General features: G+C 42.8%; 17 non-coding genes and 10 pseudogenes across 17 annotated transcripts; all 27 read left to right on the forward strand.

Moving 5' to 3' along the window:
- Positions 1–589: 589 nt before the first annotated feature.
- On the forward strand, positions 590–708 carry LOC142511519 (5S ribosomal RNA; annotated as a pseudogene).
- A 684-nt stretch (positions 709–1,392) lies between these two features.
- LOC142517070 (5S ribosomal RNA) lies at positions 1,393–1,511 on the forward strand. Its single transcript, XR_012812832.1, has one exon. It is a non-coding gene; the product is annotated as a 5S ribosomal RNA (ribosomal RNA).
- A 681-nt stretch (positions 1,512–2,192) lies between these two features.
- On the forward strand, positions 2,193–2,311 carry LOC142514150 (5S ribosomal RNA). The gene has a single exon (XR_012810059.1). It is a non-coding gene; the product is annotated as a 5S ribosomal RNA (ribosomal RNA).
- A 680-nt stretch (positions 2,312–2,991) lies between these two features.
- On the forward strand, positions 2,992–3,109 carry LOC142508159 (5S ribosomal RNA). The gene has a single exon (XR_012806387.1). It is a non-coding gene; the product is annotated as a 5S ribosomal RNA (ribosomal RNA).
- Positions 3,110–3,745: 636 nt separating this feature from the next.
- On the forward strand, positions 3,746–3,864 carry LOC142516276 (5S ribosomal RNA). The gene has a single exon (XR_012812079.1). It is a non-coding gene; the product is annotated as a 5S ribosomal RNA (ribosomal RNA).
- Positions 3,865–4,549: 685 nt separating this feature from the next.
- LOC142513384 (5S ribosomal RNA) lies at positions 4,550–4,668 on the forward strand. The gene has a single exon (XR_012809333.1). It is a non-coding gene; the product is annotated as a 5S ribosomal RNA (ribosomal RNA).
- A 584-nt stretch (positions 4,669–5,252) lies between these two features.
- LOC142510213 (5S ribosomal RNA) lies at positions 5,253–5,368 on the forward strand. The gene has a single exon (XR_012808338.1). It is a non-coding gene; the product is annotated as a 5S ribosomal RNA (ribosomal RNA).
- Positions 5,369–6,033: 665 nt separating this feature from the next.
- LOC142511489 (5S ribosomal RNA) lies at positions 6,034–6,154 on the forward strand (annotated as a pseudogene).
- A 584-nt stretch (positions 6,155–6,738) lies between these two features.
- LOC142512354 (5S ribosomal RNA) lies at positions 6,739–6,854 on the forward strand (annotated as a pseudogene).
- A 685-nt stretch (positions 6,855–7,539) lies between these two features.
- Positions 7,540–7,658, forward strand: LOC142516456 (5S ribosomal RNA). Its single transcript, XR_012812249.1, has one exon. It is a non-coding gene; the product is annotated as a 5S ribosomal RNA (ribosomal RNA).
- A 1,077-nt stretch (positions 7,659–8,735) lies between these two features.
- On the forward strand, positions 8,736–8,854 carry LOC142513469 (5S ribosomal RNA). The gene has a single exon (XR_012809414.1). It is a non-coding gene; the product is annotated as a 5S ribosomal RNA (ribosomal RNA).
- Positions 8,855–9,498: 644 nt separating this feature from the next.
- LOC142511148 (5S ribosomal RNA) lies at positions 9,499–9,617 on the forward strand (annotated as a pseudogene).
- Positions 9,618–10,265: 648 nt separating this feature from the next.
- Positions 10,266–10,384, forward strand: LOC142517098 (5S ribosomal RNA). Its single transcript, XR_012812858.1, has one exon. It is a non-coding gene; the product is annotated as a 5S ribosomal RNA (ribosomal RNA).
- A 660-nt stretch (positions 10,385–11,044) lies between these two features.
- On the forward strand, positions 11,045–11,162 carry LOC142510208 (5S ribosomal RNA). Its single transcript, XR_012808333.1, has one exon. It is a non-coding gene; the product is annotated as a 5S ribosomal RNA (ribosomal RNA).
- Positions 11,163–11,736: 574 nt separating this feature from the next.
- On the forward strand, positions 11,737–11,855 carry LOC142507870 (5S ribosomal RNA). Its single transcript, XR_012806111.1, has one exon. It is a non-coding gene; the product is annotated as a 5S ribosomal RNA (ribosomal RNA).
- A 681-nt stretch (positions 11,856–12,536) lies between these two features.
- Positions 12,537–12,655, forward strand: LOC142514098 (5S ribosomal RNA). The gene has a single exon (XR_012810008.1). It is a non-coding gene; the product is annotated as a 5S ribosomal RNA (ribosomal RNA).
- Positions 12,656–13,203: 548 nt separating this feature from the next.
- Positions 13,204–13,320, forward strand: LOC142511377 (5S ribosomal RNA; annotated as a pseudogene).
- Positions 13,321–14,643: 1,323 nt separating this feature from the next.
- Positions 14,644–14,762, forward strand: LOC142516817 (5S ribosomal RNA). Its single transcript, XR_012812591.1, has one exon. It is a non-coding gene; the product is annotated as a 5S ribosomal RNA (ribosomal RNA).
- Positions 14,763–15,401: 639 nt separating this feature from the next.
- On the forward strand, positions 15,402–15,520 carry LOC142510541 (5S ribosomal RNA). Its single transcript, XR_012808648.1, has one exon. It is a non-coding gene; the product is annotated as a 5S ribosomal RNA (ribosomal RNA).
- Positions 15,521–16,202: 682 nt separating this feature from the next.
- Positions 16,203–16,320, forward strand: LOC142506311 (5S ribosomal RNA). Its single transcript, XR_012804606.1, has one exon. It is a non-coding gene; the product is annotated as a 5S ribosomal RNA (ribosomal RNA).
- Positions 16,321–16,982: 662 nt separating this feature from the next.
- On the forward strand, positions 16,983–17,101 carry LOC142514791 (5S ribosomal RNA). Its single transcript, XR_012810668.1, has one exon. It is a non-coding gene; the product is annotated as a 5S ribosomal RNA (ribosomal RNA).
- Positions 17,102–17,780: 679 nt separating this feature from the next.
- Positions 17,781–17,899, forward strand: LOC142510618 (5S ribosomal RNA; annotated as a pseudogene).
- A 641-nt stretch (positions 17,900–18,540) lies between these two features.
- LOC142511887 (5S ribosomal RNA) lies at positions 18,541–18,659 on the forward strand (annotated as a pseudogene).
- Positions 18,660–19,299: 640 nt separating this feature from the next.
- Positions 19,300–19,417, forward strand: LOC142512573 (5S ribosomal RNA; annotated as a pseudogene).
- Positions 19,418–20,088: 671 nt separating this feature from the next.
- LOC142511093 (5S ribosomal RNA) lies at positions 20,089–20,207 on the forward strand (annotated as a pseudogene).
- A 2,309-nt stretch (positions 20,208–22,516) lies between these two features.
- Positions 22,517–22,635, forward strand: LOC142516344 (5S ribosomal RNA). Its single transcript, XR_012812144.1, has one exon. It is a non-coding gene; the product is annotated as a 5S ribosomal RNA (ribosomal RNA).
- Positions 22,636–23,382: 747 nt separating this feature from the next.
- On the forward strand, positions 23,383–23,500 carry LOC142511719 (5S ribosomal RNA; annotated as a pseudogene).
- The last annotated feature ends 306 nt before the right edge of the window (positions 23,501–23,806 follow it).

The following is a 23,806-nucleotide window of genomic DNA, read 5'->3' on the forward strand; positions in this document are numbered from 1 at the left end:
ATGAAACCAACGTAGCTCGGGCACTGCCGGATCTGGACAAAATTGTAGCCTTATTTGATTGTAAACGGGCAAACAAACGAGACTCATTACTTCGCAATGAGCTGGCGAGATTTTAGCGGAATTCCTTCTCTAAGACTCTCTAATTTACGATTTTTCGCTTCTGTTAAGATTCCGTTTCTTCGAGAAATCCGCTTAGGAAGTTCGAAATTCGATTTTGGTTCCATTTTATCGTATCCAGGCATAATAACAGCTTTACATTCGCTATTTTATTCTTCTTATTTTTTTTTTCTAGGAACATTTAGCGATTTTTGTTGTCGTGAGCATCTTCTGTGCGGAAGGATATTACGTAGATTACTCCGGAGACGGTTAACTCACTAAAAACAATTATTTCGACTATTTTATCCATAATTCACGTAAACGGTCGCGACACGAGGACTTCCCAGGGAGGTCACCTATCCTAACTCTACCATCGTGCCAGAACGCTTAACTTCATGGTTCTGATTGGGCGAGAGCAGTGCCGCGTGTTGTCCATCGTCGCCCGCTCCACACGTACTCGGGGGATATAAAAATAAACATCCCACTCAATGTCGGGTGCTATCATACCAGCACTAATGCACCGGATCCCATCAGAATTCCGAAGTTATGCGTGCTTGGTCGAGAGCATTACTATGATGGGTGACCCCCTGGGAAGTCCTCGTGTTAAACCCCTTTTCGTGTTTTTCTATTTTTGATTACTTGTTGACAGACGATTTTCGGCTCAAATTATCTGAATCTCGATCGGGATCAGATAAGACATGTGAAATCAACGTAGCTCGGGCACTGCCGGATTTGGACAAAATTGTAGCCTAATTTGATTGTAAACGGGCAAACGAACGAGACTCATTACTCCGCAACGAGGTGGCGAGATTTTAGCCGAATTCCTTCTCTAAGACCCTCTAATTTGCGATTTTCCGCTTCTGTGAAGCTTCCGTTTCCTCGAGAAATCCGGTTAGGAAGTTCGAAATTCGATTCCGGTTCCATTTTATCGTATCCTAGGCATAATAATAGCTTTACATTCGCTATTTTCTTCTTCATATTTTTTTTTCTATTTTCTCGGAACATTTAACGATTTTTGTTGTGTGAGCTGGTTCTGTGCTGAAGGGTTTGACGCAGATTACTCCGAAGACGGTTAACTCATTAAAAACAATTATTTCGAATGCTTTTATCCATAATTCACGTAAACGATTGCGACATGAGGACTTTCCAGGGAGGTCACCCATCCTAGCTCTGCCATCGCACCAGAACGCTTAACTTCATGGTTCTGATTGGGCGAGAGCAGTGCCGCGTTTTGTTTATCGCCGTCCGCTCCACACGTACTCGGGGGATATAAGAATAAACATCCCACTCAATGTTGGGTGCAATCATACCAGCCCTAATTCACCGGATCCCATCAGAACTCCGAAGTTAAGCGTGCTTAGGCGAGAGCAGTACTAGGATGGGTAACCCCCTGGGAAGTCTTCGTGTTGCACCCCTTTCCGTGTTTTTCTATTTTTGATTACATGTTGACAAACGTTTTTCGGCTCAAATCATCTGAATCTCGATCAAGATAAGATAAGACATGTGAAATCAACGTAGCTCGGGCACTGCCGGATTTGGACAAAATTGTAGCCTAATTTGATTGTAAACGGGCAAACGAACGAGACTCATTACTCCGCAACGAGGTGGCGAGATTTTTGCCGAATTCCTTCTCTAAGACCCTCTAATTTGTGATTTTCCGCTTCTGTTAAGCTTCTGTTTCCTCGAGAAATCCGTTTAGGAATTTCAAATTCGATTCCGGTTCAATTTTATCGTATCCTAGACATAATAATAGCTTTACATTCGCTATTTTCTTCTTCTTAATTTTTTTTCTATTTTGTGGGAACATTTAGCGATTTTTGTTGTCGTGAGCCGGTTCTGTGCGGAAAGGTATGACGCAGATTACTCCGGAGATGGTTAACTCATTAAAACAATTATTTCGACTATTTTATCCATAATTTCCGTAAACGGTCGCGACACAAGGACTTCCTAGGGAGGTCACTCATCCTAGCTCTACCATCGCTCCAGAACGCTTAACTTCATGGTTCTGATTGGGCGAGAGCAGTGCCGCGTGTTGTCCGTCGCCGCCCGCTCCACACGTACTCGAGGATATAAGAATAAAAATCCCACTCAATGTCGGGTGCGATCATACCAGCACTAATGCACCGGATCCAATCCGAACTCTGAAGTGAAGCGTGCTTGGGCGAGAGCAGTACTAGGATGGGTGACCCCTTGGGAAGTCCTCGTGTTGCACCCCTTTTCGTGTTTTTCTATTTTTGATTATTTGTTGACAGACGATTTCGTCTCAAATCATCTGAATCTCGATCGGGACCAGATAAGACTTGTGAAATCAACGTAGCTCGGGCACTGCCGGATTTGGACAAATTTGTATGCTAATTTGATTGTAAACGGGCAAACGAACGAGACTCATTACTCCGCAATGAGCTGGCGAGATTTTAGCGGAATTCCTTCTCTAAGACTCTCTAATTTCCCATTTTCCGCTTCTGTTAAGCTTCCGTTTCCTCGAGAAATCCACTTAGGAATTCGAAATTCGATTTCGGTTCCATTTTATCGTATCCCAGGCATAATAACAACTTTACATTCGCTATTTTATTCTTCTTATTTTTTTTTCTATTTTCTGGGAACATTTATCGATTTTTATTGTCGTGAGCATGTTTTGTGCGGAAGGGTATAACGTAGATTACTTCGGAAACGGTTAACTCACTAAAAACAATTATTTCGACTGTTTTATCCATAATTCACGTAAACGGTCGCGACACGAGGACTTCCTATGGAGGTCACCTAGCCTAACTCTACCATCGCGCCAGAACGCTTAACTTCATGGTTCTGATTGGGCGAGAGCAGTGCCGCGTGTTGTCCATCGCCGCCCGCTCCACACGTACTCGAGGGATATAAGAATAAACATTTCATTCTGTTAGGTGCGATCATACCAGCACTAATGCACCAGATCCCATTAGAACTCCGAAGTTAAGTGTGCTTGGGCGAGAGCAGTACTAGGATGGGTGACCCCTGGGAAGTCCTCGTGTAGTACCCTTTTTCGTGTTTTTCAATTTTTGATTACTTGTTGACAGACGATTTTCGGCTCAAATCATCTGAATCTCGATCGGGACCAGATAAGACATGTGAAATCAACATAGCTCGGGCAAACGAACGAGACTCATTATTTCGCAATTAGCTGGCAAGATTTTAGCCGAATTTCTTGTCTAAGACCCTCTAATTTGCGATTTTCCGCTTCTGTTAAGCTTCCGTTTCCTCGAAAAATCCGCTTAGGAAGTTCGAAATTCGATTTCGGTTCCATTTTATCGTATCCCAGGTATAATAATAGCTTTACAATCGCAATTTTTTTCTTCTTAATTTTTTTTCTATTTTGTGGAAATATTTATCGATTTTTGTTGTCGTGAGCCGGTTCTGTGCGAAAGGATATGACGCGGATTACTGCAGAGACGGTTAACTCATTAAAAACAATTATTTCGACTGTTTTATCCATAATTTACGTAAACGGTCACGACACGAGGACTTCCCAGGGAGGTCACACATCCTAGCTCTGTTATCGCGCCATAACGATTAACTTCATGGTTCTGATTGGGCGAGAGCAATGCCGCGTGTTGTCCATCGCCGCCCGCTCCACACGTACTCGAGGGATATAAGAATAAACATCCCACTCAATGTCGGGTGCGATCATATCAGCATTAATGCACCGGATCCCATCAGAACTCCGAAGTTAAGCGTGCTTGGGCGAGAGCAGTATTAGGATGGGTGACCCCATGGAAAGTCCTCGAGTTGCGCACCCCTTTTCATGTATTTTTATTTTTGATTACTTGTTGAAAGTCGATTTTCGGCTCAAATCTTCCGAATCTCGATCGGGAGCAGATAAGACTTGTGAAATCAACGTAGCTCGGGCATTGCCGGATTTGGATAAAATTGTAGGCTAATTTGATTGTAAACGGGCAAACGAACGAGACTGGTTACTCCGAAAAGAGCTGGCGAGATTTTAGCCGAATTCCTTCTCTAAGACCCTCTAATTTGCGATTTTCCGCTTCTGTTAAGCTTCCTTTTCCTCGAGAAATCCGTTAAGGTAGTCCGAAATTCGATTCCGGTTCCATTTTATCGTATCCCAGGCATAATAATAGCTTTACATTCGTTATTTTCTTATTCTTATTTTTTTTTCTATTTTTTGGAACATTTAGAGATTTTTGTTGTCGTGAGTTGGTTCTGTGCGGAAGGGTATGACGCAAATTACTCCTGAGACGGTTAACTCATTGAAAACAATTATTTCGACTGTTTTAGGCATAAATTACGTAAACGGTCGCGACACGAGGTCTTCCCAGGGAGGTCACCCATCCTAGCTCTGCCATCGCGCCAGAACGCTTAACTTCAAGATTATGATTGGGCGAGAGCAGTGCCGCGTGTTGTCCATCGCCGCCTGCTCCACACGTACTCGAGGGATATAAGAATAAACATCCCACTCAATGTCGGGTGCGATCATACCAGCATTAATACACCGGATCCCATTAGAACTCCGAAATTAAGCGTGCTTGGGCGAGAGCAGTACTAGGATGGGTGACCCCCTGGGAAGTCCTCGTGTTGCACCCCTTTTCGTGTTTTATTATTTTTGATTACTTCTTGACAGACGATTTTCGGCTCAAATCATCTGAATCTCGATCAGGACCAGAGAAGACATGTGAAATCAACGTAGCTCAGGCACTGCCGGATTTGGACAAAATTGTAGGCTAATTTGAGTGTAAAGGGGCAAACGAACGAGACTCATTCCTCCGCAATGAAGTCTAAAATTCGATTCCGGTTTCATTTTATCGTATCCCAGGCATAATAATAGCTTTAGATTCGTTATTTTCTTATTCTTATTTTTTTCTATTTTCTGGGAACATTTAGCGATTTTTGTTGTCGTGAGCCAGTTATGTGCGGAAGTGTATGACGCAGATTACTCCGGAGACGGTTAACTCATCAAAAAACATAATTTTGACTGTTTTAACCATAATTTATGTAAATGGTCGCGACACGAGGACTTCCCAGGGAGGTCACCCATCCTAGCTCTGCCATCGCGCCAGAACGCTTAACTTCATTGTTCTGATTGGGCGAGAGCAGTGCCGCGTGTTGTCCATCGCCGCCCGCTCCACACGTACTCGAGGGATATAAGAATAAATATCTCACTCAATGTCGGTTGCGATAATACCAGCACTAATGCACCGGATCCCATCAGAACTCTGAAGTTAAGCGTGCTTGGGCAAGAGCAGTACTAAGATGGGTGACCTCCTGGGATGTCCTGTTGCACCCCCTTCTCGTGTTTTTCTATTTTTGATTACTTGTTGACAGACAATTTTCGGCTTAAATCATCTGACTCTCGATCAGGACCAGATAAGACGTGAAATCAACGTAGCTCGGGTACTTGCCGGATTTGGAAAAAATTGTTTCCTAATTTGATTGAAAACATGCAAACGAATGAGACTCATTAATCCGCAATGAGGTGGCGAGATTTTAGCCGAATTTTTACTCTTTTCCGCTTCTGTTAAGCTTCCGTTTCCTCGAGAAATCCGCTTAGGAAGTCCGAAATTCAATTTCGATTTCATTTTATCGTATCTCAAGCATAATAATAGCTTTACATTCGCTATTTTCTTATTCTTATTTTTTTTCTATTTTCTGGAAACAATTATGATTTTTGTTGTCGTAAGCCGGTTCTGTGCGGAAGGATATGACGCAGATTACTCCGTAGACGGTTAACTCATTAAAAATAAAAAAATTTTCGACTGTTTTAGCCATAATTTACGCAAACGGTCGCGACACGAGGACTTCCCAGGGCGGTCACACATCCTAGCTCTGCCATCGCTCCAGAAATCTTAACTTCATGGTTCTGATTGGTCGAGAACAGTGCCGCGTGTTGTCCATCGCCGCCCGCTCCACATGTACTTGAGGGATAAAAGAATAAACATCCCACTCAAAGTCGGGTGCGATCATACCAGCAATAATACATCGGATCCCATTAGAACTACGAAATTAAGCGTGCTTGGGTGAGAGCAGTACTAGGATGGGTGAGACCCCCTGGGAAGTCCTCGTGTTGCACCCCTTTTCGTGTTTTATTATTTTTTATTACTTGTTGACAGACGATTTTCGGCTCAAATCATCTGAATATCGATCAGGACCAGAGAAGACATGTGAAATCAACGTAGCTCAGGCACTGCCGGATTTGGACAAAATTGTAGGCTAATTTGAGTGTAAACGGGCAAACGAACGAGACTCATTCCTCCGCAATGAAGTCTAAAATTCGATTCCGGTTTCATTTTATCGTATCCCAGGCATAATAATAGCTTTAGATTCGTTATTTTCTTATTCTTATTTTTTTCTATTTTCTGGGAACATTTAGCAATTTTTGTTGTCGTGAGCCGGTTATGTGCGGAAGTGTATGACGCAGATTACTCCGGAGACGGTTAACTCATCAAAAACAATTATTTCGACTGTTTTAACCATAATTTATGTAAATGGTCGCGACACGAGGACTTCCCAGGGAGGTCACCCATCCTAGCTCTGCCATCGCGCCAGAACGCTTAACTTCATTGTTCTGATTGGGCGAGAGCAGTGCCGCGTGTTGTCCATCGCTGCCCGCTCCACACGTACTCGAGGGATATAAGAATAAATATCTCACTCAATGTCGGTTGTGATAATACCAGCACTAATACAACGGCTCCCATCAGAACTCCGAAGTTAAGCGTGCTTGGGTAAGAGCAGTACTAGGATGGGTGACCTCCTGGGATGTCCTGATGCACCCCTTCTCGTGTTTTTCTATTTTTGATTACTTGTTGACAGACAATTTTCGGCTTAAATCATCTGACTCTCGATCAGGACCAGATAAGACGTGAAATCAACGTAGCTCGGGTACTTGCCGGATTTGGAAAAAATTGTTTCCTAATTTGATTGAAAACATGCAAACGAATGAGACTCATTAATCCGCAATGAGGTGGCAAGATTTTAGCCGAATTTCTACTCTAAGACCCTCTAATTTGCGATTTTCCGCTTCTGTTAAGCTTCCGTTTCCTCGAGAAATCCGCTTAGGAAGTCCGAAATTCAATTTCGATTTCATTTTATCGTATCTCAAGCATAATAATAGCTTTACATTCGCTATTTTCTTATTCTTATTTTTTTTTCTATTTTCTGGAAACAATTATGATTTTTGTTGTCGTAAGCCGGTTCTGTGCGGAAGGATATGACGCAGATTACTCCGTAGACGGTTAACTCATTAAAAATAAAAAAAATTTCGACTGTTTTAGCCATAATTTACTTAAACGGTCGTGACACGAGGACTTCCCAGGGCGGTCACCCATCCTAGCTCTGCCATCGCGCCAGAAATCTTAACTTCATGGTTCTGATTGGGCGAGAACAGTGCCGCGTGTTGTCCATCGCCGCCCGCTCCACACGTACTTGAGGGATAAAAGAATAAACATCCCACTCAATGTCGGGTGCGATCATACCAGCAATAATACACCGGATCCCATCAGAAGTCCGAAGTTAAACGTGCTTGGGCGAGAGCAGTACTAGGATGGGTGACCCCCTGGGAAGTCCTTGTGTTGCACCTCTTTTTGTGTTTTTCTATTTTTGATTACTTGTTGATAGAAGATTTTCGGCTCAAATCATTTGACTCTCGATCAGGACCAGATAAGACATGTAAAATCAACGTAGCTCGGGCACTGCCGGATTTGGACAAAATTGTAGGCTAATTTGAGTGTAAACGGGCAAACGAACAAGACTCATTACTCTGCAATGAGCTGCTGAGATTTTAGCCGAATTCCTTCTCTAAGACCCTCTAATTTGCGATTTTTCGCTTCTGTTAAGCTTCCGTTTCCTCGAGAAATCCGTTTAGGAAGTCCGAAATTCGATTCCAGTTCCAGTTTATCGTATCCCAGGCATAATAATAGCTTTACATTCGCTATTTTCTTCTTCTTATTTTTTATATTTTCTAGGAACATTTAGGCATTTTTGTTGTCGTGTGCCGGTTCTGTGCGGAAGGATATGACTCAGATTACTCTGGAGACGGTTAACTCATTAAAAACAATTATTTCGACTGTTTCATCTGAATCTCGATCGAGACCAAATAAGACATGTAAAATCAACGTAACTCGAGCACTGTCGGATTTGTACAAAATTGTAGCCTAATTTGATTGTAAACGGTCATAGCTGAATTCCTTCTCTAAGACCCTCTAATTTGCGATTTTTTGCTTCTGTTAAGCTTCCGTTTCCTCGAGAAATCGTCTTAGGAAGTCCGAAATTCGATTTCGGTTTCATTTTATCGTATCCCAGGTATAATAATAGCTTTGCATTCGCTATTTTCTTATTCTTCTTTTTTTTCTATTTTCTGGGAAAATTTAGCAATTTTTGTTGTCGTGAGCCGGTTCTGTGCGGAAGGGTATGACGCAGATTACTCCGGACACGGTCAACTCATTAAAAACAGTTATTTCGACTGTTTTATCCATAAATTACGTAAACGGTCGCGACACGAGGACTTCCCAGGGAGGTAACCCATCCTAGCTCTACCATCGCGCAATAACGATTAACTTCATGGTTCTGATTGGGCGAGAGCAGTGCCGCGTGTTGTCCATCGCCGCCCGCTTCACACGTACTCGAGGGATATAAGAATAAACATCCCACTCAATGTCGGGTGCGATCATACCAGCACTAATGCACCGGATCCCATCAGAACTCCGAAGTTAAGCGTGCTTGGGCGAGAGCAGTACTAGGATTGGTGACCCCCTGGGAAGTCCTTGTGTTGCACCCCTTTTCGTGTTTTTCTATTTTTGATTACTTGTTGACAGAAGATTTTCGGCTCAAATCATCTGAATCTCGATCAGGACCAGAGAAGACTTGTGTAATCAACGTAGCTCGGGCATTGCCGGATTTGGAAAAAATTATAGGCTAATTTAATTGTAAACGGGCAAACGAACGTGGCTCATTACTCTGCAATGAGCTAGCGAGATTTTAGCCGAATTCCTTCTCTAAGGCCCTCTAATTTGCGATTTTCCACTTCTGTTAAGCTTCTGTTTCCTTAAGAAATCCGCTTAGGAAGTCCGAAATTCGATTCCGGTTCCATTTTATCGTATCCCAGGCATAATAATAGCTCTACATTCGTTATTTTCTTCTTCTTATTTTTTTTCTATTTTTTGGGAACATTTAGCGATTTTTGTTGTCGTGAGCTAGTTCTGTGCGGAAGGGTATGACGCAGAATACTCCGTAGACGGTTAACTCATTAAACGGTCGCGACATGAGGACTTCCCAGGGAGGTTACCCATCCTAGCTCTGCCATCGCGCCAGAACGCTTAACTTCATTGTTCTTATTGGGCGAGAGAAGTGCCGTGTGTTGTCCAATGCTGCCTGCTCCACACGTACTCGAGGGATATAAAAATAAACATCCCACTCAATGTCGCGTGCGATCATACCAGCACTAATACATCGGCTTCCATCAAAACTCCAAAGTTAAGCGTGCTTGGGCAAGAGAAGTACTAGGATAGGTGATCCCGTGGGAAGTCCTCGTGTTGCACCCCTTTTCGTGTTTTTCTATTTTTGATTACTTGTTGACAGACGATTTTCGGCTCAAATCCTCTGAATCTCGATCAGGACCAGAGAAGACATGTGTAATCAACGTAGCTCGGGCACTGTCGGATTTTGACAAAATTGTAGGCTAATTTGAGTGTATACGGGAAAACGAACGAGACTCATTACTCCGCAATAAGCTGGCGAGATTTTAGCCGAATTCCTTCTCTAAAACCCTCTAATTTGCAATTTTCCACTTCTGTTAAGCTTCCGTTTCCTCGAAAAATAAGCTTAGGAAGTCCGAAATTCGATTCCGGTTACATTTGCTATTTTCTTCTTCTTATTTTTTTTCTACTTTCTGGGAATATTTAGCGATTTTTGTTGTCGTGAGCCGGTTCTGTAAAGAAGGGTATGATGCAGATTACTCCGGAGACGGTTAACTCATTAAAAACAATTATTTCGACTGTTTTATCCATAATTTACGTAAACGATCGCAACACGGGGACTTCCCAGGGAGGTCACCCATCCTATTTCCGCAATCGCGCAATAACGATTAACTTCATGGTTCTGATTGGGCGAGAGCAGTGCCGCGTGTTGTCCATCGCCGCCCGCTCCACACGTACTCGTGGGATATAAGAATAAACATCCCACTCAATGTTGGGTGCGATCTTACGAGCACTAATGCACCGGATCCCATCAGAACTCCGAAGTTAAGCGTGTTTGGGCGAGAGCAGTACTAGAATGGGTGACCCCCTGGAAAGTCCTCGTGTTGCACCCCTTCTCGTGTTTTTCTATTTTGATTACTTGTTGACAGACGATTTTCGGCTCAAATCATCTGATTCTCGATCAGGACCAGAGAAGACATGTGAAATCAACGTAGCTCGAGCACTGCCGGATTTGGACAAAATTGTAGGCTAATTTGATTGTAAACGGGCAAACGAACGAGACTCATTACTCCGCAATGAGCGGGCGAGATTTTAGCCGAATTCCTTCTCTAAGACCCTCTAATTTGCGATTTTCCGCTTTTGTTAAGCTTCCGTTTCCTCGAGAAATCAGCTTAGGAAGTCCGAAATTCGATTCCTAATAATAATAATAGCTTTACATTCGCTATTTTTTTTTCTTATTTTTTTCTATTTTCCGGGAACATTTAGCGATTTTTGTTGTCGTGAGCCGGTTCTGTGCGAAAGGGTATGACGAAGATTACTCCGGAGACGGTTAACTCATTAAAAACAATTATTTCGACTGTTTTAGCCATAATTTACGTAAACGGTCGCGACACGAGGACTTCCCAGGGAGGTCACCCATCCTAGCTCTGCCTTCGCGCCAGAACGCTTAACTTCATGGTTCTGATTGGGCGAGAGCAGTGCGGCGTGTTGTCCATCGCCGCCCGCTCCACACGTACTCGAGGGATATAAGAATAAACATCCCACTCAATGTCGGGTGCGATCATACCAGCAATAATATTTCGGATCCCATCAAACTCCGAAGTTAAGCGTGCTTGGGCGAGATCAGTACTAGGATGGTTGACCCCCTGGGAAGTCCTCGTGTTGCACCCTTTTTCGTGTTTTTCTATTTTTGATTACTTGTTGATAGACGATTTTCGGCTCAAATCATCTGAATCTCAATCGGGACCAGATAAGACGTGAAATCAACGTAGCACGGGCACTTGCCGGATTTGGACAAAATTGTTGCATAATTTGACTGTAAACGGGCAAACGAACGAGACTCATTAATCCGAAATTTGATTCCGTTTTCATTTTATCGTATCTCAAGCATAATAATAGCTTTAAATTCGCTATTTTCTTATTTTTATTTTTTTTCAATTTTTTGGAAACAATTATGATTTTTGTTGTCGTGAGCCGGTTCTGTGCGGAAGGGTATGACGCAGATTACTCCGTAGACGGTTAACTCATTAAAAATGAAAGTTTTTTCGATTGTTTTAGCCATAATTTACGTAAACGGTCGCGACACGAGGATTTCCCAGGGCGGTCACCCATCCTAGCTCTGCCATCGCGTCCGAAAGCTTAACTTCTTGGTCCTGATTGGGCGAGAGCAGTGCCGCGTGTTGTCCATCGCCTCCCGCTCCACACGTACTCGAGGGATATTAGAATAAACATCCCACTCAATGTCGGGTGCGATCATACCAGCACTAATACACCAGATCCCATAAAAGCTCCGAAGTTAAGCGTGCCTGGACGAGAGCAGTACTTGGATGGGTGACCCCCTGTGAAGTCCTCGTGTTGCACTCTTTTTCGTGTTTTTCTATTTTTGATTACTTGTTGACAGACAATTTTTGGCTCAAATCATCTGACTCTCGATAAGGACCAGAGAAGACATGTGAAATCAACGTGGTTCGGGCACTGCCGGAATTGGACAAAATTGTAGGCTAATTTGATTGTAAAAGGGCAAACGAACGAGACTCATTCTCCTCAATGAGCTGGCGAGATTTTAGCCGAATTCCTTCTCTAAGACCCTCTAATTTGCGATTTTCCGCTTCTGTAAAGCTTCTGTTTCCTCGAGAAATCCACTAAGGAAGTCCGAAATTCGATTCCAGTTTCATATTATCGTATCCCAGGCATAATAATAGCTTTAAATTCCCTATTTTCTTCTTCTTATTTTTTTTTATTTTCTGGGAACATTTAGCGATTTTTGTTGTCGTGAGCCGGTGCTTTGCGGAAGGGTATGACGCAGATTACTCCTGAGAAGGTTAACTCATTAAAAACAATTATTTTTACTGTTTTAGCCATAATTTACGTAAAAGGTCGCGACACGAGGACTTCCCGGGGACGTCACCCATCCTAGCTCTGCCATCGCGCCAGAACGCTTAACTTCATGGTTCTGATTGGGCGAGAGCAGTGCGGCATGTTGTCCATCGCCGCCCGCTCCACACGTACTCAAGGGATATAAGAATAAACATCACACTCAATGTCGGGTGCGATCATACCAGCACTAATGCACCGGATCCCATCAGAACTCCGAAGTTAAGCATGCTTGGGCGAGAGCAGTACTAGGATGGGTGACCCCCTAGGAAGTCCTCGTGTTGTACCCTTTTCTTGTTTTTCTATTTTTGATTACTTGTTGAAAGATGATTTTCGGCTCAAATCATCTGAATCTCGATCGAGACAAAATAAGACATGTGAAATCAACGTAATTCGGGCACTGTCGGATTTGGACAAATCTGCTCGAGAAATCTGCTTAGGAAGTCCGAAATTCGATTCCGGTTCTATTTTATCGTATCCCAGGCATAATAATTGCTTTACATTCGCTATTTTCTTCTTCTCATTTTTTTCTATTTTCGTGGAACATTTAGCGATTTTTGTTGTCGTGAGCCGGTGCTGTGGGGAAGGGTATGACGCGTATTACTCCGGAGACGGTTAACTCATTAAAAATAATTATTTCGACTGTTATAGCCATAATTTACGTAAACGTTCGCGACACGAGGATTTCCCAGGGAGTTCACCCATCCTAGCTTTGCCATCGCGTCAGAACGCTTAACTTCATGGTTCTGATAAGGCGAGAGCAGTGCCGCGTGTTGTCCATCGCCGCCCGCTCCACACGTACTCGAGGGATATAAGAATAAACATCCAACTCAATGTCGGGTGCGATCATACCAGAACTAATGCACCGGATCCCATCAGAACTCCGAAGTTAAGCGTGCCGTTAAGAGTAGTACTAGGATGGGTGACCCCCTGGGAAGTCCTCGTGTTGCATTCTTTTTCGTGTTTTTATATTTTTGATTACTTGTTGATAGACGATTTTCGGCTCAAATCATCTGAATCTCGATCGGGACCAGATAAGACGTGAAATCAACGTAACTCGGGCACTACCGGATTTGGACAAAATTTTAGCCTAATTTGATTGTAAACGGGCAAACGAACGAAACTCATTAATCCGCAATGAGATGGAGAGATTTTAGCCGAATTCCTTCTCTAAGACCCTCTAATTTGCGATTTTCCGCTTCTGTTAAGCTTCCGTTTCCTCGAGAATCCGCTTAGGAAGTCCGAAATTCGATTTCTGTTTCATTTTATTGTATTCCAGGCATAACAATAGCTTTACATTCGCTATTTTCTTATTCTTATTTTTTTTTCTATTTTCTGAAAACATTTAGCGATTTTTGTTGTCGTGAGTCGGTTCTGTGCGGAAGGGTATGACGCAGATTAATCCGGAGACGGTTAACTCATCTAAAACAATTATTTCGACTGTTTTAGCCATAATTTACGTAAACGGTCGCGACACGTGTTGTCCATCGCCGCCCGCTCCACACGTACTCGAGGGATATAAGAATATACATCCCACTCAATGTCGGGTGCGATCATACCAGCACTAATACACCGGATCCCATCAGAACTCCGAAGTTAAGCGTGCTTGGACGAGAGCAGTACTTGTTGACAGACGATTTTCGGCTCAAGTCATCTAACTCTCGATCAGGACCAGAGAAGACATGAGAAATCAACGTAGCTCGGGCATTGCCGGATTTGGAAAAAATTGTAGGCTAATTTGATTGTAAACAGACAAACGAACGAGACTCATTCCTCCGCAATGAGCTTGCAAGATTTTAACCGAATTCCTTCTCTAAGATTCTCTAATTTACGATTTTCCGCTTCAGTTAAGCTTCCGTTTCCTTGAGAAATCCAGTTAGGAAGTCCGAAATTCGATTCCAGTTTCATTTTATCGTATCACAGGCATAATAATAGCTTTACATTCGCTATTTTCTTCTTTTTATTTTTTTCTATTTTCTGGGAACATTTAGCGATTTTTGTTGTCGTGAGCCGGTGCTGTGCGGAAGGGTATGACGCAGATTACTCCGGAGGCGGTTAACTCATTAAAAACAATTATTTCGACTGTTTTAGCCATAATTTACGTAAAAAGTCGCGACACGAGGACTTCCCAGGGAGGTCACCCATCCTAGCTCTGCCATCGCGCCAGAACGCTTAACTTCATGGTTCTTATTGGGCGAGAGCAGTGCCGCGTGTTGTCCATCGTCGCCCGATTCACACGTACGCGAGGCATATAAGAATAAAAATCCCACTCTATGTGGGATGCGATCATACCAGCACTAATGCATCGGATCCCTTCAGAACTCCGAAGCGAAGCGTGCTTGGGCGAGAGCAGTACGAGGATGGGTGACCCCCTGGGAAGTCCTCGTGTTGCACCCCTTTCCATGTTTTTCTATTTTTGATTACTTGTTGAAAGATGATTTTCGGCTCAAATCATCTGAATCTCGATCAAGACCAAATAAGACATGTGAAATCAACGTAACTCGGGCATTGTCGGATTTGGAAAAAATCGTAGCCTAAATTGATTGTAAACGGTCTTAGCCGAATTCCTTCTCTAAGACCCTCTAATTTGCGATTTTCGCTTCTGTTAAGCTTCCGTTTCTTCAAGAAAACTGCTTAGGAAGTCCGAAATTCGATTCCGGTTCCATTTTATCGTATCCAAGGCATAATAATAGCTTTACATTCGCTATTTTCTTCTTCTTATTTTTTTCTATTTTCTGAGAACATTTAGCGATTTTTGTTGTCGTGAGCCGGTGCTGTGCGGAAGGGTATGACGCAGATTACTCCGGAGACGGTTAACTCATTAAAAACAATTATTTCGACTGTTTTAGCCATAATTTACGTAAACGATCGCGACACGAGGACTTCATAGGGAGGTCACCCATCCTAGCTCTTCCATCGCGCTAGAACGCTTAACTTCATGTTTCTGATTGGGCGAGAGCAGTCCCGCGTGTTGTCCATCGCCGCCCGCTCCACACGTACTCGAGGGATATAAAAATAAATATCCAACTCAATGTCGGGTGCGATCATGCCAGCACTAATGCACCGGATCCCATCAGAACTCCTAAGTTAAGCGTGCTTCGTCGAGAGCCGTACTAGGATGGGTGACCCCCTGGGAAGTCCTCGTGTTGGACCCCTTTTCGTGTTTTTCTATTTTTGATTATTTGTTGACAGACGATTTTCGGCTCAAATCATCTGAATCTCGATCGGGACCAGATAAGAAATGCAAAATCAATGTAGCTCGAGCACTGCCGGATTTGGACAAAATTGTAGCCTAATTTGATTGTAAACGGGCAAACGAACGAGATTGATTAATCCGCAATGAGATGGCGAGATTTTAGCCGAATTCCTTCCCTAAGACCATCTAATTTGCGATTTTCCGCTTCTGTTAATCTTCCGTTTCCTCGAAAAATCCGCTTAGTAAGTCCGAAATTCGATTCCAGTTTCATTTTATTGTATCAAGGCATAATAATAGCTTTACATTCGCTATTTTCTTATTTTTATTTTTTTTCACTTTTCAGGGAACATTTAGCGATTTTTGTTGTCGTGAGCTGGTTCTGTGCGGTAGGGTATGACGCAGATTACTCCGGAGACGGTTAACTCATTAAAAACAATTATTTCGACTGTTTTAGCCATAATTTACGTAAACGGTTGCGACACGAGGAATTCCCAGGGAGGTCACCCATCCTAGATCCGACATCGCGCCATAACGATTAACTTCATGGTTCTGATTGGGCGAGAGAAGTGCCGCGTGTTGTCCATCGCCGCCCGCTCCACACGTACTCGAGGGATATAAGAATAAACATCCCACTCAATGTTGGGTGCGATCATACCAGCACTAATACATCGGATCCCATCAGAACTCCGAAGTTAAGTGTGCTTGGGCGAGAGCAGTACTTGTATGGGTGACCCCCTGGGAAGTCCTCGTTTGCACCCTTTCGTGTTTTTCTAATTTTGATTACTTGTTGACAGACGATTTTCGGCTCAAATCATCTGACACTCGATCAGAACCAGAGAAGACATGTGAAATCAACGTAGCTCAGGCACTGCCGGATTTGGACAAAATTGTAGGCTAATTTAATTGTAAACAGGCAAACGAACGAAACTCATTACTCCGCAATGAGCTGGCGAGATTTTAGCCGAATTCCTTCTCTAAGACCCTTCAATTTGCGATTTTTCGCTTCTGTTAAGCTTCCGTTTCCTCGAGAAATCCGCTTAGGAAGTCCGAAATTCGATTTCGGTTCCATTTTAACGTATCCAAGGCATAATAATAGCTTTACATTCGCTATTTTCTTCTTCTTATTTTTTTATATTTTCTGGGAACATTTAGCGATTTTTGTTGTCGTGAGCCGGTGCTGTGCGGAAGGGTATGACACAGATTACTTCGGAGACGGTTAACTCATTGAAAACAATTATTTCGACTGTTTTAGCTATAATTAACGTAAACGGTAGCGACACGAGGACTTCCCAGGGAGGTCACCCATCCTAGATCTGCCATTGCGCCAGAACGCTTAATTTCATGGTTTTGATTGGACGATCCAACGCCGCCCGCTCCACACGTACTCGAGGGATATAAGAATAAACATCCCACTCAATGTCGGGTGCGTTCATGCCAGCACTAATGCACCGGATCCCATCAGAACTCCGAAGTTAAGGGTGCTTGGGCGAGGGAAGTACTAGTATGGGTGACCCCCTTGGAAGTTCTCGTATTGCACCCCTTTTCGTGTTTTTCTATTTTTGATTACTTGTTGACAGACGATTTTTGGCTCAAATAATCTGAATCTCGATCGGGAACAGATAAGACGTGAAATCAACGTAGCTCGGGCACTGCCGGATTTGGACAAAATTGTAGCCTAATTTGATTGTAAACGGGCAAACGAACGAGACTCATTACTCCGCAATGATCTGGCGAGATTTTTGCCGAATTCCTTCTCTAAGGCCCTCTAATTTGCGATTTTCCGCTTCTGTTAAGCTTTCGTTTCCTCGAGAAATCCGCTTAGGAAGTCCGAAATTCGATTCCGGTTCCATTTTATCGTATCCCAGGCATAATAATAGCTTTGTATTCGCTATTTTCTTTTTCTTATTTTTTTTATTTTCTGGGAACATTTAGCTATTTTTGTTGTCGTGAGCCGGTTCTGTGTGGAAAGGTATGACGCAGATTACTCCGGAGACGGTTAACTCATTAAAAACAATTATTTCGACTGTTTTATCCATAATTTACGTAAATTGTCGCGACACGAGGACTTCCCAGGGAGGTCACCCATCCTAGCTCCGTCATCGCGCCATAACGATTAACTTCATGGTTCTGATTGGACGAGGGCAATGTGGCGTGTTGTCCATCGCCGCCCGCTCCACACGTACTCGAGGGATATAAGAATAAACATCCCACTCAATGTCGGGTGCGATCATACCAGCACTAATGCACCGGATCCCATCAGAACATCGGAGTTAATAATGTTTGGGCGAGAGCAATACTAGCATGGGTGACCCCCTGGGAAGTCCTCGTGTTGCACCCCTTTTCATGTTTTTCTATTTTTGATTACTTGTTGAAAGACGATTTTCGGCTCAAATCATCTAAATCTCGATCGGGACCAAATAAGACATGTGAAATCAACGTAACTCGGGCACTGCCAGATTTCGACAAAATTGTAGCCTAATTTGATTGAAAACGGTCTTAGCCGAATTCCTTCTCTAAGACCCTCTAATTTGCGATTTTTCGCTTCTGTTAAGCTTCCGTTTCCTCGATAAATCAGCTCAGGAAGTCCGAAATTCGATTCCGGTTCCATTTTATCGTATCCCATGAATAATAATAGCTTTACATTCGCTATTTTCTTCATCTTAATTTTTTTCTATTTTCTGGGAACATTTAGCGATTTTTGTTGTCGTGAGCCGTTGCTGTGCGGAAGGGTATGACGCAGATTACTCCGGAGACGGTTATCTCATTAAAAACAATTATTTCGACTGTTTTAGCCATAATTTACGTAAACGGTCACGACACGAGGACTTTCAAGGGAGGTCACCCATCCTAGCTCTGCCATCGCGCTAGAACGCTTAACTTCATTGTTCTGATTGGGCGAAACATGTGCCGCGTGTTGTCCATCGCCGCCCGCTCCACACGTACTCGAGGGATATAAGAATAAACATCCCACTCAATGTCGGGTGCGATCATACCAGCACTAATGCACCGGATCCCATCAGAACATCGGAGTTAATAATGTTTGTGCGAGAGCAATACTAGCATGGGTGACCCCCTGGGAAGTCCTCGTGTTGCACCCCTTTTCATGTTTTTCTATTTTTGATTACTTGTTGAAAGACGATTTTCGGCTCAAATCATCTAAATCTCGATCGGGACCAAATAAGACATGTGAAATCAACGTAACTCGGGCACTGCCAGATTTCGACAAAATTGTAGCCTAATTTGATTGAAAACGGTCTTAGCCGAATTCCTTCTCTAAGACCCTCTAATTTGCGATTTTTCGCTTCTGTTAAGCTTCCGTTTCCTCGATAAATCAGCTCAGGAAGTCCGAAATTCGATTCCGGTTCCATTTTATCGTATCCCATGAATAATAATAGCTTTACATTCGCTATTTTCTTCATCTTAATTTTTTTCTATTTTCTGGGAACATTTAGCGATTTTTGTTGTCGTGAGCCGTTGCTGTGCGGAAGGGTATGACGCAGATTACTCCGGAGACGGTTATCTCATTAAAAACAATTATTTCGACTGTTTTAGCCATAATTTACGTAAACGGTCACGACACGAGGACTTTCAAGGGAGGTCACCCATCCTAGCTCTGCCATCGCGCTAGAACGCTTAACTTCATTGTTCTGATTGGGCGAAACATGTGCCGCGTGTTGTCCATCGCCGCCCGCTCCACACGTACTCGAGGGATATAAGAATAAAAATCCATTCAATTTTGGGTGAGATCATATTAGCACTAATGCACCAAATCCCATCAGAACTCCGAAGTTAAGTGTGCTTGGGCGAGAGCAGTACTTGAATGGTTGACCCCTTGGGAATTCCTCGTTTGAACCCCTTTTCGTGTTTTTCTATTTTTGATTACTTGTTGACAGACGATTTTCGGCTCAAATCATCTGAATCTCGATCCGGACCAGAGAAGACATGTGAAATCAACGTAGCTCGGGCACTGCCGGATTTGGACAAAATTGTAGGCTAATTTGATTGTAAACGGGCAAACGAACGAGACTCATTACTCCGCAATGAGCTGGCGAGATTTTAGCCGAATTTCTTCTCTAAGACCCTCTAATTAGCGATTTTCCGCTTCTGTTAAGCTTCCGTTTCCTCGAGAAATCCGCTTAGGAAGTCCGAAATTCAATTCCGGTTCCATTTTATCGTATCTCAGGCATAATAATAGCTTTACATTCGCTATTTTTTATTCTTATTTTTTTTCTATTTTTTGGGAACATTTAGTGATTTTTGTTGTCGTGAGCCGGTTCTGTAAAGAAGGGTATGACGCAGATTACTCCGGAGACGGTTAACTCATTAAAAACAATTATTTCGTCTGTTTTATCCATAATTTACGTAAACGAGGAATTCCCAGGGAGGTCACCCATCCTAGATCCGACATCGCGCCATAACGATTAACTTCATGGTTCTGATTGGGCGAGAGCAGTGCCGCATGTTCTCCATCGCCGCCCGCTCCACACGTACTCGAGGGATATAAGAATAAACATCCCACTCAATGTCAGGTGCGATCTTACGAGCACTAATTCACCGGATCCCATCAGAACTACAGAGTTAAGCGTACTTGGGCGAGAGCAGTACTAGGATGGGTGACCCCCTGGGAAGTCCTCGTGTTGCACCCCTTTTCGTGTTTTTCTATTTTTGATTACTTGTTGAAAGACGATTTTCAGCTCAAATCATCTAAATCTCGATCGGGTCCAAATAAGACATGAGAAATCAACGTAACTCGGGCACTGCTGGATTTGGACAATTTTATAGCCTAATTTGATTGTAAACGGTCTTAGCCGAATTCCTTCTCTAAGACCCTCGACTTTGCGATTTTCCGCTTCTGTTAAGCTTCCGTTTCCTCGATAAATCCGCTTAGGTAGTCCGAAATTCGATTCTGGTTCCATTTCATCGTATCCCAGGCATAATAATAGCTTTACATTCGCTATTTTCTTCTTCTTATTTTTTTTCTATTTTCTGGGAACATTTAGCGATTTTTGTTGTCGTGAACCGGTGCTGATAGGATCGATTAGGGGGGATAATCATTGAGCTACAATAGCTCGGTTCTTGAAATATTGAACACCGATGAATTAAATCGAGTTTCGTTAAAAACCAAGAGGAAGATACTCGAAATAATCCTTCGTAGAAACCGATTAAATATTTTGTAAACCATTTAAAATATATGCAAGTTGAATGAGTAAAAATATTCAGTTGAAGTATTTTATCAAACATTTGGTATACAATATTTTGATATTTGAAGAACACATAAAATGCTTCAACAATGCATCTTTAAAAACAGTGAAAATGATAAGCAAATGCAATAAAAAAATAGACACGAATTTGTTTATGGATATTCGGATATTTCAAACACTCCTACGTCATCCCTTTTTCCTCTTGGGAAGGATCCACTAAAAGACTTTGATTTATACAACTACTTGTACAAACCCATTCTGGAAGGGCAGCACCCAACTAGAACTCCTAGCACTCAAGATTGTAGGCAGCACCTCACAATCAGCATATTCTTTAATGTCTCATATGCAAAGACTACATACACAAGTTTATTGTCTTTGTGCAAGACTCACTCAACTAATCTTTGAAGTTCAACTCTCTTGTATATGTGTGAGTGATTGTGTGTGAGGAATTTATCATTAACAGTGTACATCTCAAATGTATCCTCACACAAGGGCTTGTGCTCTCAACAAGCTGATTTTTTCATGCTAACTGCCCATGCTTTGAATCCCCTTCAAAAGCTGTTGTTTGATCTTCAATATGTTGTATTTATAGGCTCCAACACTGATATATACGTTAGACACAAGAATATGACCGTTGGAAAGTTTCTGTACTGTTTCTGGAATTGCAACAGTAAAATTCGTCTTGCTGGACATTTTCCCGACTGGTCAACTCTGGTCAACTGGTCAACTCAACTGGTCAATCAGTTCAACTGGTTCAGTTGGTCTGATTCAGTTGGTCTGGTTCAGTTGGACTGGTTCAACTGGTCTTCAGCTGGTCTGGTACAGTTTCAGGTGGTTCAGTTCAGCTGGTCTGGTTCAACTGGTTTTCAGCTGGTCTGGTTCAGTTTCAGTTGGTCAGCAGCTGGTTCAGTTCAGTTGGTTGGTCAGCTGGTCAGCAGTTGGTTCAGTTTCAGCTGGTGTGCTGAAATCAGCCTAGCTGATTTCAGTTTGTGCTGAACCAGTAACTTCATCCTCATTTATCGGCATCTTAAGCTTTGATTCAGACTTTGACTTCTGAAGATGATTTGTAGATCATTGTTTTATCTTTCCAACGCATACTGAATCGCTTCATTTCAATAACCGAGCTGAGAGATATGACAAAAATACCGCAGCTGCTCAAACTCAACTGATTGCTGTTTTCGTGTGATCATTTCGGTAATTGAGCGATCAGTTAGACCATCATAACATCCGATTTTACCAAACTGACGTGAAATACGATTTGTTCCGAATTGAGTTTTCTAATCAGTCCAGCTTGCGGATGGTCATTTGGATAATCCAGTTGAGAGATATCATCAAAATACCAAAGCTCGCCAGAAATTCAGTTTGTGCAAAATTCAGTTTCAGCTTGCTTCTTGTGTTTGCAATTTCACACTTGAAGAAATATGATAGAAACACAATAACAAGTTTTGTTAACATCAAAATCAAGATTGCGAACTTGAAAAGTTCCAACAGGTGCTGTGCGAAAGGGTATGACGCAGATTACTCCGGAGACTGTTAACTTATTAAAAACAATTATTTCAACTGTTTTAGCCATAATTTACGTAAACGGTCGCCACGAGGACTTCCCAGGGAGGTCACCCATCCAAGCTCTACCATCGTGCCAGAACGCTTAACTTCATGGTTCTGATTGGACGAGAGCAGTGCCGCGTGTTGTCTATCGCCGCCTGCTCCACACGTACTCGAGGGATATAAGAATAAACATCCCACTCAATGTCGGGTGTGATCATACCAGCACTAATGCACCGGATCCCATCAGAACTCCGAAGTTAAGCGTGCTTGGGCGACAGCAGTACTAGGATGGGTGACCCCCTGGGAAGTCCTCGTGTTGGACCCCTTTTCGTGTTTTTCTATTTTTGATTATTTGTTGACAGACGATTTTCGGCTCAAATCATCTGAATCTCGATCGGTTTTTCTATTTTTGATTATTTGTTGACAGACGATTTTCGGCTCAAATCATCTGAATCTCGATCGGGACCAGATAAGAAATGCAAAATCAATGTAGCTCGGGCACTGCCGGATTTGGACAAAATTGTAGCCTAATTTGATTGTAAACGGGCAAACGAACGAGATTGATTAATCCGCAATGAGATGGCGAGATTTTAGCCGAATTCCTTCCCTAAGACCATCTAATTTGCGATTTTCCGCTTCTGTTAATCTTCCGTTTCCTCGAAAAATCCGCTTAGTAAGTCCGAAATTCGATTCCAGTTTCATTTTATTGTATCAAGGCATAATAATAGCTTTACATTCGCTATTTTCTTATTTTTATTTTTTTTCACTTTTCAGGGAACATTTAGCGATTTTTGTTGTCGTGAGCTGGTTCTGTGCGGTAGGGTATGACGCAGATTACTCCGGAGACGGTTAACTCATTAAAAACAATTATTTCGACTGTTTTAGCCATAATTTACGGAAACAGTCTCGACACGAGGACTTTCCAGGGATGTCACCCATCCTAGCTCTGCCATCGCGCCAGAACGCTTAACTTCATTGTTCTGATTGGGCGAGAGCAGTGCCGCGTGTTGTCCATCGCCGCACGCTCCACACGTACTCGAGGGATATAATACTAAACATCCCACTCAATGTCGGGTGCGATCATACCAGCACTAATGCACCGAATCCCATCAGAACTTCGAAGTTAAGCATGCTTGGGTGGGAGCAGTACTTGGATGAGTTACCCGCTGGAAAGTCCTCGTTTGCACCCCTTTTCGTGTTTTTCTATTTTTGATTACTTGTTGACAGACGATTTTTGGCTCAAATCATCTGACTCTCGATCAGGATAAGAGAAGAAATGTGAAATCAACGTAGCTCGGGCACTGCCGGATTTGGACAAAATTGTAGGCTAATTTGATTGTAAACGGGCAAACGAACGAGACTCATTCTCCCAATGAGCTGGCGAGATTTTAGCCGAATTCCTTCTCTAAGACCCTCTAATTTGCGATTTTTCGCTTCTGTTAAGCTTTCGTTTCTTAGATAAATCCGCTTAGGAAGTATGAAATTCGATTCCGGTT

The sequence above is a fragment of the Primulina tabacum genome, chromosome 10 (assembly GCF_025594145.1).
Source record: "Primulina tabacum isolate GXHZ01 chromosome 10, ASM2559414v2, whole genome shotgun sequence".
Classification (NCBI taxonomy): domain Eukaryota; kingdom Viridiplantae; phylum Streptophyta; class Magnoliopsida; order Lamiales; family Gesneriaceae; genus Primulina; species Primulina tabacum.